Here is an 18870-nt window from a genome sequence, read left to right as displayed (position 1 = left end):
GCAGAAAGTCAAACACAGTTTGACTTTAACGATAAAACGAATGAAAAGCACGAAAGAAAAGATTTAACCCGATTCGCTTTCAGGTAGGAAGTATATACTTCCACTTAGAAGGCTTTGAATCAGATTAAATGTGGGAAACGAATGAAGTTGGGTTGGGTATTTATAGGCATGGCACAACCGTTAGGATCGTTTATCGAGAAACGTGCTTCGATCTAGGCCGTCCATGTGTACCCATAGTTTTGAAAAACCATTTGAGCCCATTGTTTCAGTCCCTTGTTTTGAAAATACCATTTGCAATGGGTTTTGAGGTGTATAACAGCTGTAAACAGCTGTTTGCAACAATTTTGCAGGTCTGGGGAGGCCACGCGGCCCGTGTAAGACATACATGTGATCTTACGCGCTCCGCCTGAGGGTCACAGTTAAGTTTCGTAAATGACAGTTTAGTCCCTGCATGCTTTTAAGGCCATTTCGGACATGTTTAAGGCCCGTTAAGCCAACTTTAAGGCCCTAAAATGATGCTTAAACATTGTGGACATGAAACATGCTCAAAAATATGCCAGATGTCGGTTCGTTTGGTCGTACGATCGCGATGTTCCCTTAATTACGACGGAATGCGCATAAGCGCGAAAGATGATCCAAATTGCGCGACGAATGGATTTTTCTTATGCCAAACACTAAAATGAAATGTTTTAATGCTTGCATAAATTTTTGGATGTCCGGATGTATTCAGAACGTAAGTTATGCGCGAAAATGCAAACTTATGCACTTTTTGACGCTTTTAGTCCCTAAATGAGCATAAAGTTTATTTTAGCACACCGAACCCCTAAAAGCCTATTTCTAAGCTATGTAAAGGATATTTAGGGTGTGTTTAACTTATGATCATGTTCCGGAATGTTCGTTACAGTTCAAATCGGCACACTTTCGTAGTTTGTCAATTTTAGTCCCTGTAAGCGAATTAACTTGATTTTGCCATACCAAAGCCTTCAAAAATTATTTCTAAGTTATGTAAAGGTTATTTAAGGTATGTTAAGCATAAATTGATGTTCCAGAGTATTTTTCGCGTTTAACTGATTACGTTTACGCACCAGTTTGCGTATAATTCTCTAAAGCGATATAGAGTTTGAAATTGAATAAAAGTCAAAACATGAAAAATATCAAACACAAATAAACAAACATTGGGATCGAATAACTTTATTTCATTGATAACTGAATTGTTTACAATGATTACAAGCACAGATGTCACATCAAGAACTTCCACAACCATAGACTTTGTTGAAGACGTTGCTGAATTCATGTTATGAAGACAATTTGATGGCATCAGTCTAAGGGGAGATTGTTAGGCCCTAAAGTGTGAGACTGACGCATCAAATTAACACAACGGGTTATGGTTACGAACTGAGCTTTACCGGGTTAGTTATATTAGGTTTTGGACCTTTATAGGTCACTTGGGCCATGCTTTAGGCCATGTGGGCCAAGCAGGCCCAAGGGGAACCCATGTAGGGAATTGGGCTTGAGTTAGTATATAAACAAGTTTCTAACTTGTTTTTAGGTTTGAACCTTTGGAACCTCCATAGTTAAGAAATTCTAGAAAAACACAGAGTGGGAGGCGATTTGGTTGTGAGCACTTGTACTAGATGGTTTTGCTAATTCATAGTAATAGAATCGTGTCCAAGTGTTTAAAGGTGATTCGGTATTGTTCCTTGTTCTTTGTGTTTTTCATATTTTTCGGTTTATCTTGAATCATCTTGTGTTTGGTTTCCGCACTCTCACAAGATTAGGTTTGGTATCATTGAAAGATCCGTTTACGGGACTTACACTTTCATCTTGTGCAATCAACCTTGGAGCATCAGGCTGAGGGGGAGTTTAGTTTGTAAGCATGCTCTGTAAATCTTTTGCTTTGTATTGTAATCATTCGACTCTATGAAAAGCATGTGTTTATCAAAACTATCTTCTTCCTGAATTGTGCTTACAAAGAAAGTGTTCATTTCCGCTGCACTTAATGTTTAAATTATACAAACAAGCACAATTATGAGAGCCTCCGATCCTAACACACCTACAGAAGTGAGAAGTTTTCTTGGACTGGCAGGATATTATAGACGTTTTATTCAAGATTTTTTGAGAATAGCCATTCCATTAACCAAACTAACTTGCAAGACAGTTAAGTTTGAATGGGGACCAAAACAAAAGGAAGCATTTAAGATTTTAAAGCAAAAGTTAACCAACACACCAATACTTGCTTTGCCAGAAGGAACTGAAGACTTCATAGTCTACTGTGATGCCTCCAAGCTAGGATTTGGATGTGTATTGATGCAACGTCAAAAGGTAATTGCATATGCCTTTAGACAACTTAAGAAGCATGAAGAAAATTATACCACACATGATCTAGAGTTAGGACTTAGGAGCAATAATTTTTGCCCTTAAAATTTGGAGACACTATCTTTATGGTAGTAAGTTTGTTGTTTTCACGGACCATAAGAGTTTAAGATATGTCTTCGGACAAAAGGAATTAAACATGAGGCAAAGACGTTCGATGGAAATACTTAATGATTATGACTGTGATATCCAGTATCATGCAGGAAAAGCTAACATAGTAGCTGATGTTTTAAGTAGAAAATACCATGAAAGGCCAAAAGGAGTACGTGCCCTTAGACTAAACCTGTAGGTAGATTTAAATGAGCAAAATAGAGAGATACAGGAAACAACAATCAAGGACGATGCTGAAGGTTTAAAAGGAATGATTAAGGAATTAGAACAAGGAATAGATGGAATTTGGAGATTCCATAAAAAAGGATCTGGATACCTATTCAAGGAAATCTACGCAGCCGAATTTTAGAAGAAGCTCATAAATCCAAATATACAATGCATCCTGGAAGTGACAAGATGTATCAAGACTTAAGAAAGAATTACTGGTGGATAGGAATAAAAAAGGATATAGCAAATTATGTTGCTAAATGTTTAACCTGCTCACAAGTTAAAGCTGAACATCAGAAACCTTCAGGATTATTGCAGCAATTAGAAATGCCAATTTGGAAATGAGAATTGATAACAATGGACTTTGTCACCAAATTACCCAAGACACGAAAAGGTAATGATACAATCTGGGTGATTATAGACAGATTAACTAAATCTGCCCATTTCTTACCAATGAAAGAAACTTTCAATATGGAACAGTTAGCTAAGTTGTATGTAAATGACATAGTTTCATTACATGGAATTCCTTTATCTATTGTGTCTGATAGAGACAGTCGTTTCACTTCTCATTTTTGGACAAGTTTCCAAAAAGCAATGGGAACTTGACTAAATTTAAGTACAGCTTATCATCCACGGACAGATGGTCAAAGTGAAAGGACAATTCAAACAATGGAAGATATGCTTAGAGCTTGTGTGATATATTTTGGAGGAAATAGGGGCGATCACTTACCTTTAATAGAATTTTCCTACAACAATAGCTATCATACCAGCATTAATACAACACCATTTGAAGCACTTTACGGACAAAAATGCCGAACACCAGTATGTTGGGCAGAAATTGGAGAAAAGCAACTGTCAAGTCCTGAAATCGTGCAAGAAACAACTGACAAAATTATTCAAGTCAAGGAAAGACTAAAAGCAGCACGAGATCGTCAAAAGAGTTATGCAGACAACAGACGAAAACCGTTGGAATTTCAAGTTGGAGATAAAGTATTGTTAAAAGTTTCTCCAAGGAAAGGAGTTATCTGATTCAAGAAAAGAGGAAAGCTAAGCCCGGGGTATATTGGACCTTTTGAAATTATCAAACGAATAGGGTCGGTAGCTTATCAGCTACAGTTACCAGAGGAAATGACAGGAATACATGATGTATTTCATGTATGTAACCTCAAGAAGTGCTTAGCTGATGAATCATTAATGATACCTCTTCATGACATAGATGTAAATGAAAAACTCAAGTTTGTAGAAAAGCCAATTCAGATTGAAGATAGAAAAATCAAGAATCTCAAGCACAAGAGATTAGTTCTGGTCAAAGTGAAATGGGATTCGAAGAGAGGACCAGAATACACATGGGAGCTCGAGTCAGAAATGCGAAGGAAATATCCAAACCTATTCCAGTGAATCTCGAGAACGAGATTTAAAAAAAAAAGTGGGGAGGATATAACAACCCTCGAAAACACCCTATAACGCTCCGTATACGAGAAACCAAACACGTGTAACATTTATTTAAATAAATAAATGAAAAATCAAGAAAAACCCACCTGTCGCGGGCCACGACAGGCTTAAGGGTCACCGGTCGCAAGGTGCGACAGCCCCTTGACTTGCTGGACACCCATGTGGACACGTGTCCACCACGTGTTGGATCTAGGGGTTTACTCGGCAACCCTAGCCGTAGCTAGGGAGCCTCTCGCGGGGTGCAACCCTAGCCGTAGCTAGGGAGCCTGACTGTATATCTCTTAAATGTCAACATATACACGTGTGATTTAGTTAAAGAAGATTTTTCAATGCCGAGAACCTCGATCAGAGAGTAAAAAAGGCGTAAGGTTCACAATGGTTTAAAACTAAATTGGGATATACCAGGCTAGGATTCGAGTTACAGGAATAAGGGCCAAACCAACCACCCAAGAATGGAATCGTCGAGCGAAAACACTTGACAACCTCCTAGAAGCAGCTTTTCTTGCCACCAGACCTTTCTCCATCAATTAGGGATCTGATGCCGTCACTAAACACATTCCTTAAATTGTAGCCATTTGTTGAGTGTTTTTTTTTGTGTCTAATCCGCATATATATCACCATTGCCCTTGATTTTCTTGACTGTATATCTCTTAAATGTCAACATATACACGTGTGATTTTGTTTACGAAGATTTTTCAATGCCGAGAACCTCGATCAGAGCGTAAAAAAGGCGTAAGGTTCACAATGGTGTAAAATTAAAATGGGATATACCGGGCTAAGATTCGAGTTACAGGAACAAGGGCCAAACCAACCACCCAAGAATGGAATCGTCGAGCGAAAACACTTGACAACCTCCTAGAAGCAGCTTTTCTTGCCACCAGACCTTTCTCCATCAATTAGGAATCTGATGCCATCACTAAACACATTCCTTAAATCGTAACCATTTGTTGAGTGTTTTTTTGGTGTCTAATCCGCATATGTATCACCATTGCGCTTGATTTTCTTGACTGTATATCTCTTAAATGTCAACATATATACGTTTGATTTAGTTTAAGAAGATTTTTCAACGCCGAGAACCTCGATCAGAGAGTAAAAAAGGCGTAAGGTTCACAATGGTTTAAAATTAAATTGGGATATACCGGGCTAAGATTTGAGTTACATGAACATGGGCCAAACCAACCACCGAAGAATGGAGTCGTCTAGCAAAAACACTTGATAACCTCCTAGAAGCAGCTTTTCTTGCCACCAGACCTTTCTCCATTAATTAGGAACCTGATGCCATCACTAAACACATTCCTTAAATTGTAGCCATTTGTTGAGTGTTTTTTGTGTCTAATCCGCATATATATCACCATTGCTCTTTATTTTCCTCACTATATATCTCTTAAATGTCAACATATACACGTGTGATTTAGTTTAAGAAGATTTTTCAAGCCCGAGAACCTCGATCAGAGAGTAAAAAAGGTGTAAGGTTCACAATAGTTTAAAATTAAATTGGGATATACCGGGCTAGGATTTGAGTTACAAGAACATGGGCCAAACCAACCACCGAAGAATGGAATCGTCGAGCGAAAACACTTGACAACCTCCTAGAACCAGCTTTTCTGGCCACAAGACCTTTCTCCATCAATTAGGAATCTGATGCCGTCACTAAACACATTCCTTAAATTGTAGCCATTTGTTGAGTGTTTTTTTGAGTCTAATCCGCATATATATCACCATTGCTCTTGATTTTCCTGACTGTATATCTCTTAAATGTCAACATATACACGTGTGATTTAGTTTAAGAAGATTTTTCAATGCCGAGAACCTCGATCAGAGAGTAAAAAAGGTGTAAGGTTCACAATGGTTTAAAATTAAATTGGGATATACCAGGCTAGGATTCGAGTTACAGGAACAAGGGCCAAACCAACCACCCAAGAATGGAATCGTCGAGCGAAAACACTTGACAACCTCCTAGAAGCAGCTTTTCTTGCCACCAGACCTTTCTCCATCAATTAAGAATCTGATGCCATCACTAAACACATTCCTTAAATTGTAACCATTTGTTAAGTGTTTTTTTGGTGTCTAATCCGCATATGTATCACCATTGCCCTTGATTTTCTTGACTGTATATCTCTTAAATGTCAACATATACACGTGTGATTTAGTTTACGAAGATTTTTCAATGCCGAGAACCTCGATAAGAGAGTAAAAAAGGCGTAAGGTTCACAATGGTGTAAAATTAAAATGGGATACACCGGGCTAGGATTTGAGTTACATGAACATGGGCCAAACCAACTGCCGAAGAATGGAATCGTCGAGCAAAAACACTTGATAACCTCCTAGAAGCAGCTTTTCTTGCCACCAGACCTTTCTTCATCAATAAGGAATCTGATGCCGTCACTAAACACATTCCTTAAATTGTAGCCATTTGTTGAGTGTTTTTTTTGGTGTCTAATCCGCATATATATCACCATTGCCCTTGATTTTCTTGACTGTATATCTCTTAAATGTCAACATATACACGTGTGATTTAGTTTACGAATATTTTTCAATGCCGAGAACCTCGATCAGAGAGTAAAAAAGGCGTAAGGTTCACAATGGTTTAAAATTAAATTGGGATATACCGGGCTAGGATTCGAGTTACAGGAACAAGGGCCAAACCAACCACCCAAGAATGGAATCGTCGAGCGAAAACACTTGACAACCTCCTAGAAGCAGCTTTTCTTGCCACCAGACCTTTCTCCATCAATTAGGAATCTGATGTCGTCACTAAACACATTCCTTAAATTGTAGCCATTTGTTGAGTGTTTTTTTTTTGTGTCTAATCCGCATATATATCACCATTGCCCTTGATTTTCTTGACTGTATATCTCTTAAATGTCAACATATACACGTGTGATTTTGTTTACGAAGATTTTTCAATGCCGAGAACCTCGATTAGAGCGTAAAAAAGGCGTAAGGTTCACAATGGTGTAAAATTAAAATGGGATATACCGGGCTAGGATTCGAGTTACAGGAACAAGGGCCAAACCAACCACCCAAGAATGGAATCGTCGAGCGAAAACACTTGACAACCTCCTAGAAGCAGCTTTTCTTGCCACCAGACCTTTCTCCATCAATTAGGAATCTGATGCCATCACTAAACATATTCCTTAAATCGTAACCATTTGTTGAGTGTTTTTTTGGTGTCTAATCCGCATATGTATCACCATTGCGCTTGATTTTCTTGACTGTATATCTCTTAAATGTCAACATATACACGTGTGATTTAGTTTAAGAAGATTTTTCAATGCCGAGAACCTCGATCAGAGAGTAAAAAAGGCGTAAGGTTCACAATGGTTTAAAATTAAATTGGGATATACCGGGCTAGGATTTGAGTTACATGAACATGGGCCAAACCAACCACCGAAGAATGGAGTCGTCTAGCAAAAACACTTGATAACCTCCTAGAAGCAGCTTTTCTTGCCACCAGACCTTTCTCCATTAATTAGGAACCTGATGCCATCACTAAACACATTCCTTAAATTGTAGCCATTTGTTGAGTGTTTTTTGTGTCTAATCCGCATATATATCACCATTGCTCTTGATTTTCCTGACTGTATATCTCTTAAATGTCAACATATACACGTGTGATTTAGTTTAAGAAGATTTTTCAAGGCCGAGAACCTCGATCAGAGAGTAAAAAAGGTGTAAGGTTCACAATGGTTTAAAATTAAATTGGGATATACCAGGCTAGGATTTGAGTTACAGGAACAAGGGCCAAACCAACCACCCAAGAATGGAATCGTCGAGCGAAAACACTTGACAACCTCCTAGAAGCAGCTTTTCTTGCCACCAGACCTTTCTCCATCAATTAAGAATCTGATGCCATCACTAAACACATTCCTTAAATTGTAACCATTTGTTAAGTGTTTTATTGGTGTCTAATCCGCATATGTATCACCATTGCCCTTGATTTTCTTGACTGTATATCTCTTAAATGTCAACATATACACGTGTGATTTAGTTTACCAAGATTTTTCAATGCCGAGAACCTCGATAAGAGAGTAAAAAAGGCGTAAGGTTCACAATGGTGTAAAATTAAAATGGGATATACCGGGCTAGGATTTGAGTTACATGAACATGGGCCAAACCAACCACCGAAGAATGGAATCGTCGAGCAAAAACACTTGATAACCTCCTAGAAGCAGCTTTTCTTGCCACCAGACCTTTCTTCGTCAATAAGGAATCTGATGCCGTCACTAAACACATTCCTTAAATTGTAGCCATTTGTTGAGTGTTTTTTTTGGTGTATAATCCGCATATATATCACCATTGCCCTTGATTTTCTTGACTGTATATCTCTTAAATGTCAACATATACACGTGTGATTTAGTTTAAGAAGATTTTTCAATGCCGAGAACCTCGATCAGAGAGTAAAAAAGGCGTAAGGTTCACAATGGTTTAAAATTAAATTGGGATATACCGGGCTAGGATTCGAGTTACATGAATAAGGGCCAAACCAACCACCCAAGAATGGAATCGTCGAGCGAAAACACTTGACAACCTCCTAGAAGCAGCTTTTCTTGCCACCAGACGTTTCTCCATCAATTAGGGAATTAGGGATCTGATGCCGTTACTAAACACATTCCTTAAATTGTAGCCATTTGTTGAGTGTTTTTTTTGTGTCTAATCCGCATATATATATCACCATTGCCCTTGATTTTGTTGACTGTATATCTCTTAAATGTCAACATATACACGTGTGATTTTGTTTACGAAGATTTTTCAATGCCGAGAACCTCGAACAGAGCGTAAAAAAGGCGTAAGGTTCACAATGGTGTAAAATTAAAATGGAATATACCGAGCTAGGATTCGAGTTACAGGAACAAGGGCCAAACCAACCACCCAAGAATGGAATCGTCGAGCGAAAACACTTGACAACCTCCTAGAAGCAGCTTTTCTTGCCACCGGACATTTCTCCATCAATTAGGAATCTGATGCCATCACTAAACACATTCCTTAAATCGTAACCATTTGTTGAGTGTTTTTTTGGTGTCTAATCCGCATATGTATCACCATTGCCCTTGATTTTCTTGACTGTATATCTCTTAAATGCCAACATATACACGTGTGATTTAGTTTAAGAAGATTTTCAACGCCGAGAACCTCGATCAGAGAGTAAAAAAGGCGTAAGGTTCACAATGGTTTAAAATTAAATTGGGATATACTGGGCTAGGATTTGAGTTACATGAACATGGGCCAAACCAACCACCGAAGAATGGAGTCGTCGAGCAAAAACACTTGATAACCTCCTAGAAGCAGCTTTTCCTGCCACCAGACCTTTCTCCATTAATTAGGAACCTGATGCCATTACTAAACACATTCCTTAAATTGTAGCCATTTGTTGAGTGTTTTTTTGTGTCTAATCCGCATATATATCACCATTGCTCTTGATTTTCCTCACTGTATATCTCTTAAATGTCAACATATACATGTGTGATTTAGTTTAAGAAGATTTTTCAAGGCCGAGAACCTCGATCAGAGAGTAAAAAAGGTCTAGGTTCACAATGGTTTAAAATTAAATTGGGATATACCGGGCTAGGATTTGAGTTACATGAACATGGGCCAAACCAACCACCGAAGAATGGAATCGTCGAGCGAAAACAATTGACAACCTCCTAGAAGCAGCTTTTCTTGCCACCAGACCTTTCTCCATCAATTAGGAATCTGATGCCATCACTAAACACATTTCTTAAATCATAACCATTTGTTGAGTGTTTTTTTGGTGTCTAAACCGCATATGTATCACCATTGCCCTTGATTTTCTTGACTGTATATCTCTTAAATGTCAACATATACACGTGTGATTTAGTTTAAGAAGATTTTTCAACGCCGAGAACCTCGATCAGAGAGTAAAAAAGGCGTAAGGTTCACAATGGTTTAAAATTAAATTGGGATATACCGGGCTAGGATTTGAGTTACATGAACATGGGCCAAACCAACCACCGAAGAATGGAGTCGTCGAGCAAAAACACTTGATAACCTCCTAGAAGCAGCTTTTCTTGCCACCAGACCTTTCTCCATTAATTAGGAACCTGATGCCATCACTAAACACATTCCTTTAATTGTAGCCATTTGTTGAGTGTTTTTTTGTGTCTAATCCGCATATATATATCACCATTGCTCTTGATTTTCCTGACTGTATATCTCTTAAATGTCAACATATACACGTGTGATTTAGGTTACGAAGATTTTTCAACGCCGAGAACCTCGATCAGAGAGTAAAAAAGGTGTAAGGTTCACAATGGTTTAAAATTAAATTGGGATCTACCGGGCTAGGATTTGAGTTACTTGAACATGGGCCAAACCAACCACCGAAGAATGGAATCGTTAAGCGAAAACACTTGACAACCTCCTAGAAGCAGATTTTCTGGCCACCAGACCTTTCTCCATCAATTAGAAATCTGATGCCGTCACTAAACACATTCCTTAAATTGTAGCCATTTGATGAGTGTTTTTTTTGTGTCTAATCCGCATATATATCACCATTGCTCGTGATTTTCCTGACTGTATATCTCTTAAATGGCAACATATACACGTATGATTTAGTTTAAGAAGATTTTTCAATGCCGAGAACCTCGATCAGAGAGTAAAAAAGGCGTAAGGTTCACAATGGTTTAAAATTAAATTGGGATATATCGGGCTAGGATTCGAGTTACAGGAACAAGGGCCAAACCAACCACCCAAGAATGTAATCGTCGAGCGAAAACACTTGACAACCTCCTAGAAGCAGCTTTACTTGCCACCAGACCTTTCTCCATCAATTAAGAATCTGATGCCATCACTAAACACATTCCTTAAATTGTAACCATTTGTTGAGTGTTTTTTTGGTGTCTAATCCGCATATGTATCACCATTGCCCTTGATTTTCTTGACTGTACATCTCATAAATGTCAACATATACACGTGTGATTTAGTTTACGAAGATTTTTCAATGCCGAGAACCTCGATTAGAGAGTAAAAAAGGCGTAAGGTTCAAAATGGAGTAAAATTAAAATGGGATATACCGGGCTAGGATTTGAGTTACATGAACATGGGCCAAACCAAACACCGAAGAATGGAATCGTCGAGCAAAAACACTTGATAACCTCCTAGAAGCAGCTTTTCTTGCCACCAGACCTTTCTCCATCAATTAGGAATCTGATGCCGTCACTAAACACATTCCTTAAATTGTAGCCATTTGTTGAGTGTTTTTTTTGGTATCTAATCCGCATATATATCACCATTGCCCTTGATTTTCTTGACTTTATAGATCTTAAATGTCAGCATATGCACGTGTGATTTAGTTTACGAATATTTTTCAAGGCCGAGAACCTCGATCAGAGAGAAAAAAAGGCGTAAGGTTCACAATGGTTTAAAATTAAATTGGGATATACCGGGCTAGGATTCGAGTTACAGGAACAAGGGCCAAACCAACCACCCAATAATGGAATCGTCGAGCGAAAACACTTGACAACCTCCTAGAAGCAGTTTTTCTTGCCACCAGACCTTTCTCCATCAATTAGGGATCTGATGCTGTCACTAAACACATTCCTTAAATGGTAGCCATTTGTTGAGTGTTTTTTTTGTGTCTAATCTGCATATATATCACCATTGCCCTTGATTTTCTTGACTATATATCTCTTAAATGTCAACATATACACGTGTGATTTTGTTTACGAAGATTTTTCAATGCCGAGAACCTCGATCAGAGTGTAAAAAAGGCGCAAGGTTCACAATGGTGTAAAATTAAAATGGGATATACCGGGCTAGGATTCTGTAGGATCATTGTTTAACCCGAACGAGTCGTTCAGAAGAGCCTTATATCCGATTCAAAGGCGGAATTAGTGAAACGGACGTGGAAACAGCTTGAAACTCTTTAATTTGTCACTTTGATTGATATAAACATAGATTACAACCTGGACAAAATTTGGCCGCACTTCGTTACAAATTCAGAAGTTGTGCCCAATGAAAATGACAAATGCCCTATATATAGTAGTGCTGATTTCGGTTGAAATGGTCAAGGACAGTTTCAAGTGGAATCTGATTATTCTGATTTCGCTAGAAATGTCACTTGACACTTTCAAGCGGAATCACCTCCTATAACCTGAAAATCTGTTTCTCGAACCTCGGGCACTGATTATCCTATTCTATCCTATTACATGATACAAGACGAAGTCAACAGACATAGTGCACTAACAGACTCCCCCTTGGATGTTGACGAAGTCTTCAGTGTCTAGTCTCTATCATGACACCTTTTCAGTCTTGATCATTCTGCCTTCTCATCCAAATTGTAACATTGTAAGCATCCTTCAATCGTTATCTTTTTCAGCTTCTTCAGGATCTTGTCCTGACTCTTTCTTTATCAGTTTCTTTAGGCTCCCCCTTTCATCAAGCTTCCGTGCTTTAGGGATCGTCACCTTGCACTCCGATTACAAGCTCCCTCTTGCTTTGAGCTCCTCTTCAGACTTCCCCTTAGACTATGCTTTCAGTATCGTAGTCTGGACTCTTACCTGCAGTAACTCATACAACTATAAGTAACAACATTTTAAATTTCCAGATATCGTAATCTGGTTCTTTCAAACCTTCTATATCACTTCCCCTATCAACAATCTTTACAGATTTGGCAATGATAAGAATCCAAAATCCTCACAGTTAATCATCCAAGTCCAAATTAATGACCTTGGAGATATCACAAACTGTTTTTGAATTTTGATAAAGAATTTCAAGTTTCAAATTAATGAACTTGTTTTATTTTCAGAAACACAATCAACTTACTTAGATTTTGAAACTCAGCATTTCAGACATCGGTTTTTGAAAATAAAGTAGAATAAAAAATCTTTTTGTATTTTTCTGAAAATTTAAAGCAGTAAAGAAATATGTACAAACATATTTACAGACAATATTTTTGTTTGAGTATGCGTTAGAGGATCATATCAGTTTTTGACAGGTCACAAGTACCGTTGAGCTTAGTTACACATTAAGAATTAAACAATTCACTTAGATTGTCGATATACTGATCCATTTAAATTTTCACACAAATTTCAACTAATTCAGGATACGAATTAGGTGTTTTAAGAACTTAAACTCATTCGTGTTTCCCACCTCTTGAATATACTCCCGTATCCAGATCCCAATATTCAGTCTTACAGGTGAATATACCTAGATGATATCTGTAAGGGGTTAGATGGGAAACCGTGAGAGCTCAGGTCAGAACTTCCGTTCAGTAGAGAGATGACGGTTCGACTTTAGGTGTGTCCCCTTTAGAGGATCTTTTCTTCAACAGCAATGATTATCAATTTTATTGTTTCATCATTTTTGTTGAGGGCGACGTTGTATTTCAAGCAATGCGAAAAGTATTATTCGGGGACTAGGTCAGAACTTCCATTCAGCAGAAGTCCCGGAATAATACCCCAAATATCACTGAGTATAAAGACCTAGTATTTCAGAAAGATGGACCTTTCAAACGAGATTTCAGGGGTTACATATATATCCAACTAGTGTTCCTTACAAAATAAGTAAGTTTGAATTTAGGTTTATATCCCGAAAAAGTTTACTAAATGTATAAAAAGCTATCGGCATATCATAAGTAAGAATGTTTAACGCTATTTAATCATTACATTTCTTTAGCATACTGTAACTTTCTACTGATGTACTATCATTTCCTCTTTTTTCACAAAAACTCAATTTTCGAATTTTATCATGTTTTTGACTTTTTCAAATTTTCTAATGTTTTTTGATTTTCAGACAATTTTTCTCCTCCTAAAATGCAAAACCATTAAAAAAAATTTTGACAACCAATACTGATAGCCTTGTCTCGCCATCCATTTTCTGCTTAATGTGCTCTGTTTTGCAGAAAATCTAATATAAAGTACCCCCATGATTTACAACCCATTGATTTTCGACAGTTTGAAAACCGTTTTTCAATCTTGTGAAAGTAATCATGTTTGTTCCGCCATGAGGGTTTTGGCATATTCAATCAACACATATTTTTTTAATTTTCTATTTTTCACAAAAATTAAAAACAAACATATTTTTGGTTTTTCAAGTTTTTAAAAAACTAAAAACATATTTTTGGATTTTAATTTTTCAAATTTTTAGGGTTTTTGAAAATATTGTTTATTTATGTACAGAAAATGTTAAACTCCCTGTTCAACCAAACCAGGGTCCAGCAGCCTCCTCCTCTCTTTGTGCCAGGCTACTCCAACTTCCATTCTCACAATCTTTGGCTATGTTGAGCACCTGCAAAGTCAAACTACTTGAATACTTGAACAATTTAGCCCAGGTCTGTTGAACCTTAGGCATTTCAACACAATATGCATTCAATGCTGGAAACTCTTTGTCATCATTCACAATGACTTTTTCTACTTTGACTTCAACTTTCTCATCTTTTACCGAAGTCACTTGTTTCTTAACAGACCATTTTTGACCTTTTGGAGTACCCCTTTTGTAAAAATGTGAATCTTTTTGAATACTTTGATTTTGAACAACAACTTTTGGTTTCCAAAACTGTTGGGGTTTTGTCATATCAACAGATGTTTTCCAACTTTGTGTTGTTCTAAATCTGGGTGTGTGAAAATTCCAGGTCTGTCTTGAATCAAACCTGTTCGGGTTTGATTTCCAATTTTGATTTGAAGCAAACTTGTTTGTCTTGTACCTCCAAGTTTGTTTCGAATCAAATCTGGTTGACCTTTGTTTCACATTCTCAGATTTTTGTTTCTCATCATTTTCAAGCTTTGTTTTTAATTCAAGATACACAGGTTTCAGATTTGGATACTTTCGTGCAAGATGTCCAATTTGATCACATTTGAAATATGTTCTCTTGGACACATCTTTGACCTGTGGTTGTTGCTTTTTCTTTTGAGCTAAGAACTCATCAATAGACTGTCGTGTAAATTTTAGTTCTTTCTCTTCTTCTGACGTTGTTCCATGAACAAAATTCATCTTTTTTGAGAACTCGGAACTTCATTCCTTTTCCAACTTTGTTTCTTTTTATAACCCAACCCAGCCTTTATGTTTTTCTTCTTAAAACCCGGTTTTTTATAAAAAGTTTTGTGACCTTTTCCAGCAAACTTTGAAATTTCAGATTTTTCAATTTCAACCATTTTGAAAACTTTGTCAACCTTTTCTGAAAATCACATTCTGAATTGGGAATACAACATCTAAGAATAATTTGTCTGATCCAATCATGGTATATACCAATCCTTTTGAATCTTCATTCAAGTTTTTCTTGGATTTTGTGCTTTTCATATATCCGTCATGAAAATTACATTCATTTTCATCCTGTGATTCAGATTTACCTGTATCAACTGACTCTTCTTTCAACACACTTTCAACAACATTACCTACCACCTCTGAATCATGAGTATCATCAGATTTGAAATAGGTTACGTCAATGTTGTCTGGCAATTGATCTACCAGGTTGAAAGCTTTTTCGAACTTTTCCTCATCATAAAATGCAAACTTTTCCGGTGGTGGAACTTGATGAAACTCTGAGCCAATACCCTTTTTGTTTTGTGCAGAATCTTTCCCATCCGGTTTTATGTTGAAAATTCTTTCAAGCACATATGACGACACATGATAACTTTTTAACTTGTTGTTGTCCTGTTCTAAATCAGCAATATGTCGCTTTAGCTTAGCAAGATCCTCAATATAGGAGTTAACAACACCTTGTTTGATTTCATACATTCGTTTAAGCTCTTTAGTTGTTTCAGAAAGATAATTCATTCTAGATTGAGCAATTTTCATTTCATCTTTCACTTTTTCATATGACTCTTTTGTAATGTGATATGCCAATTTTATTGAGTCATATTCTTTCATCATTTCTTGATAAACAATTTCCTTTTGGTCACATTCTTCTGTCTTTTTCAAAACATTTTCTTTCAAAATCTCATTTTCTTTTCCTAATTTTTTATATCTTTCTGAAAGTTTTCCATCATTTTCTTTTAAAACTTTTTTTCTAGCATTTCTGTGCATTTTTCTTTGAAAATGTTTTCAATTTTTGTGAATTCAAGATCTCTTGTTCTGAATTTCTCATCCTTTTCAATACAAGCTTTGCGTGTTTCCATGCATTTCTTGCATTGTTCAGTCAGTTTTAAGATTTCAGAATCAGAATTTACCTCAGTGATTGGCACCTCGGTGTTTTCAGCTGCTTCTGTCTGCTTCTGTTCAACATCATTTTGCTTTTCTTCAACACCAACTTCATCACCAGCATCACTAGCTTCCAAATTCTCATTCTTTACTTCTTCTCCAATCTGCTGTTCTTCAGTAACAACTTTCTCAACTTCTTCATTCACTTCAACTTTAGCAACTTCAGCTTTAGCCTCTTCAGCAACTTTCTTCAGATTGTTCACCATTTCTTCAACATTCTTCTTCATTCTCTCTTCATCCCTTTTTCTCAGACACGATAACATGGCATATCTTATTTCTTTTTCATGCCTTTTTGCATATTTGTCATCTTTCAACACATTTCTATAGTACTCGGCTCTTGAAGGAATTATAAGAAGAACATCTTCAAAGATTATATCTTTCTTCGGAACAACTGTTTCACCTTCTCTGTTGAAGTAACACTCTCTCTTTTTATCCCATCTCCTGTTGCTGACAGCACTCTCATACTCTTCTTTCATGTCATCTATTCTGTTCAAAACAATGTTTCTATCGCGATAAGTTTTCTCACTCAAAATCTCTTCTCGAGTTTTCTCCTTGACCTCATAAACAACATTTTCTTCTTTGTTTTCAGCTATATCTTTGTCTTTGTTTTCCTCTTTAATTTCAGCAACAAAGGCATAATGATCATGTTTCTTTAAAGGAATTTCTGAATCTTCCATTGTTCTAATCTTGAATCGATAATCAAGCCGATCTTCTTCTGGACAAATCTGGCTCTAATCAAAACCTTCATCATCATGAAAGACTGCACAAGCCCTTGACTTGGGTTTATCTTCAATCATTTTCGGATCTTCTCTGCTTCGGTGGTAGATTGCCTTTCGGTAGTAATCATCATTGAACGGATGTTCATTTCCACCTACTGCAGAATTAGTGCATTCTCTCTTGAAATGACCTTTCTGCTTACATTTGAAGCAGGTCACTTTGGATTTGTCAAATCCAAGTTTTGTTGATGCACCTCCAAGAGATTGTTTCCCAGTAATTTCCATATATCTCTGAGCTCTGCGGATGCAACTAGCTAAACACCAACGGATGTCAATGAGTTCCATCTCTTCCGGATCAATCTGGTCGTAGTCTTCTTTGGTTAACTCAGAGTTTCCAATTTTACCAGCTACAAGGACCTTCATATGATTCCAGTATGGATGCCAGAAAACTCATTTGCTGCTTAGCTGCATTGATGCCCATTGCAGGAGAATTCTTCAATGTTGCAAAGTATCTCCTCTGCATCTTCAGAACTATCTTTTGAAGCCGGTGAATGATAACCCGGATCCTAACTTGATGAACTTTTTTTGGGTTCTTTTGTTCTCACACCACTGAATGTTGTCTTTGGTGAACTGGCAACTTTCTCTGAAGGTAAACTTCCTTTTTAGTACAATCCAACATTCTGTTGATGAGAAGAACTGCTCATCTTGTTCTGTTTCTGCAATTCAAGCTCATGAGTTTCAATCTTTTCAAACAATACAAAGCATCGTTTTTCAGTATAAAAACAAACGTTTGCCACTGATCAGCTCGTGGTAACGCTTCAATCACTTTGTCTATAATTTCCTCTCTTGTTTTCACTATCTCAAGTCTCTCAAGTTCAATTTTAAGATGACAGAACCTCTCTATCATTTGCTTCACAGTCTCTACTTTTAAACTATCAAACAGATCAAATTCTTTTTTAAGCAATGCAATTTTGTTCTTTTTAATCTGTTTACCCCCCTCAGCTTTAACACGTAAAGCTTCCCAAAGTGATTTAGATGACCCATCATGATTAAACAATGCAAAAATATCATTTCTGATTGCTGACTGGATCCATGCAATCATTCTCTGTTCGGCGGCAAATTCAGATTTATCTTCTCTGGTTAGTTTCTTGAATGGAAGTTTATCGCCTTTATCATCTTTTGCTCGTTCGTATCCAAACTCTAAACAAAACCAGCTTTCATGCGCATATGCTTTCGCCCAGTTAAGAAACCGTTCTTTCCACCCAGTATAATCCTCAATGCTTTCCAGAGTTGGTGGTTTTGAATGTGTTCCGTAGAAATTATCATGCTTGATGTTCTCATTGATCGCTTTTGTGATGGTTTTTGGGGTTACAGTTGTAATTTCAGAAGATTCGGATGTGAACGCGTTGAAAAATGTGTTGTAGAATTCTCCAGCCATGGTTTGATCCTGGACAAACAATCAAGTAAACACAATCACTACAAACAATATCAAGTAATCTGAAATAGACCGACACTCAATTGACGTGAAATAGTGATTTCAAGTGAAATCACAAGTTGAAGCGGAATAGCAACTTTCACAGTTCAAGCGAAATCACTAGATAACTCTTCAAGCGAAATCACAAACTCAAACAGAATCCAACTTTCAAGCGAAATCACTAGAATAACACTTCGAGCAAAATCAGAACACTACTTCAAGCGGAATAGCAGGTTTGGAGCGGAATCTGATTGTTTTTCAAGAGAAATCTCTATTTCGAGTGGAATCAGATGCAAAATCCAAGCGGAATCAACATTTCAAGCGGAATCATGTTGAGTTTTCAAGCGAAATATCTATGTTCGTTCAAGCGGAATCTGGTTT

This window comes from Helianthus annuus, chromosome 5, assembly GCF_002127325.2.
Source record: "Helianthus annuus cultivar XRQ/B chromosome 5, HanXRQr2.0-SUNRISE, whole genome shotgun sequence".
Classification (NCBI taxonomy): domain Eukaryota; kingdom Viridiplantae; phylum Streptophyta; class Magnoliopsida; order Asterales; family Asteraceae; genus Helianthus; species Helianthus annuus.
Note: the sequence above shows the minus strand (reverse complement) of the source record.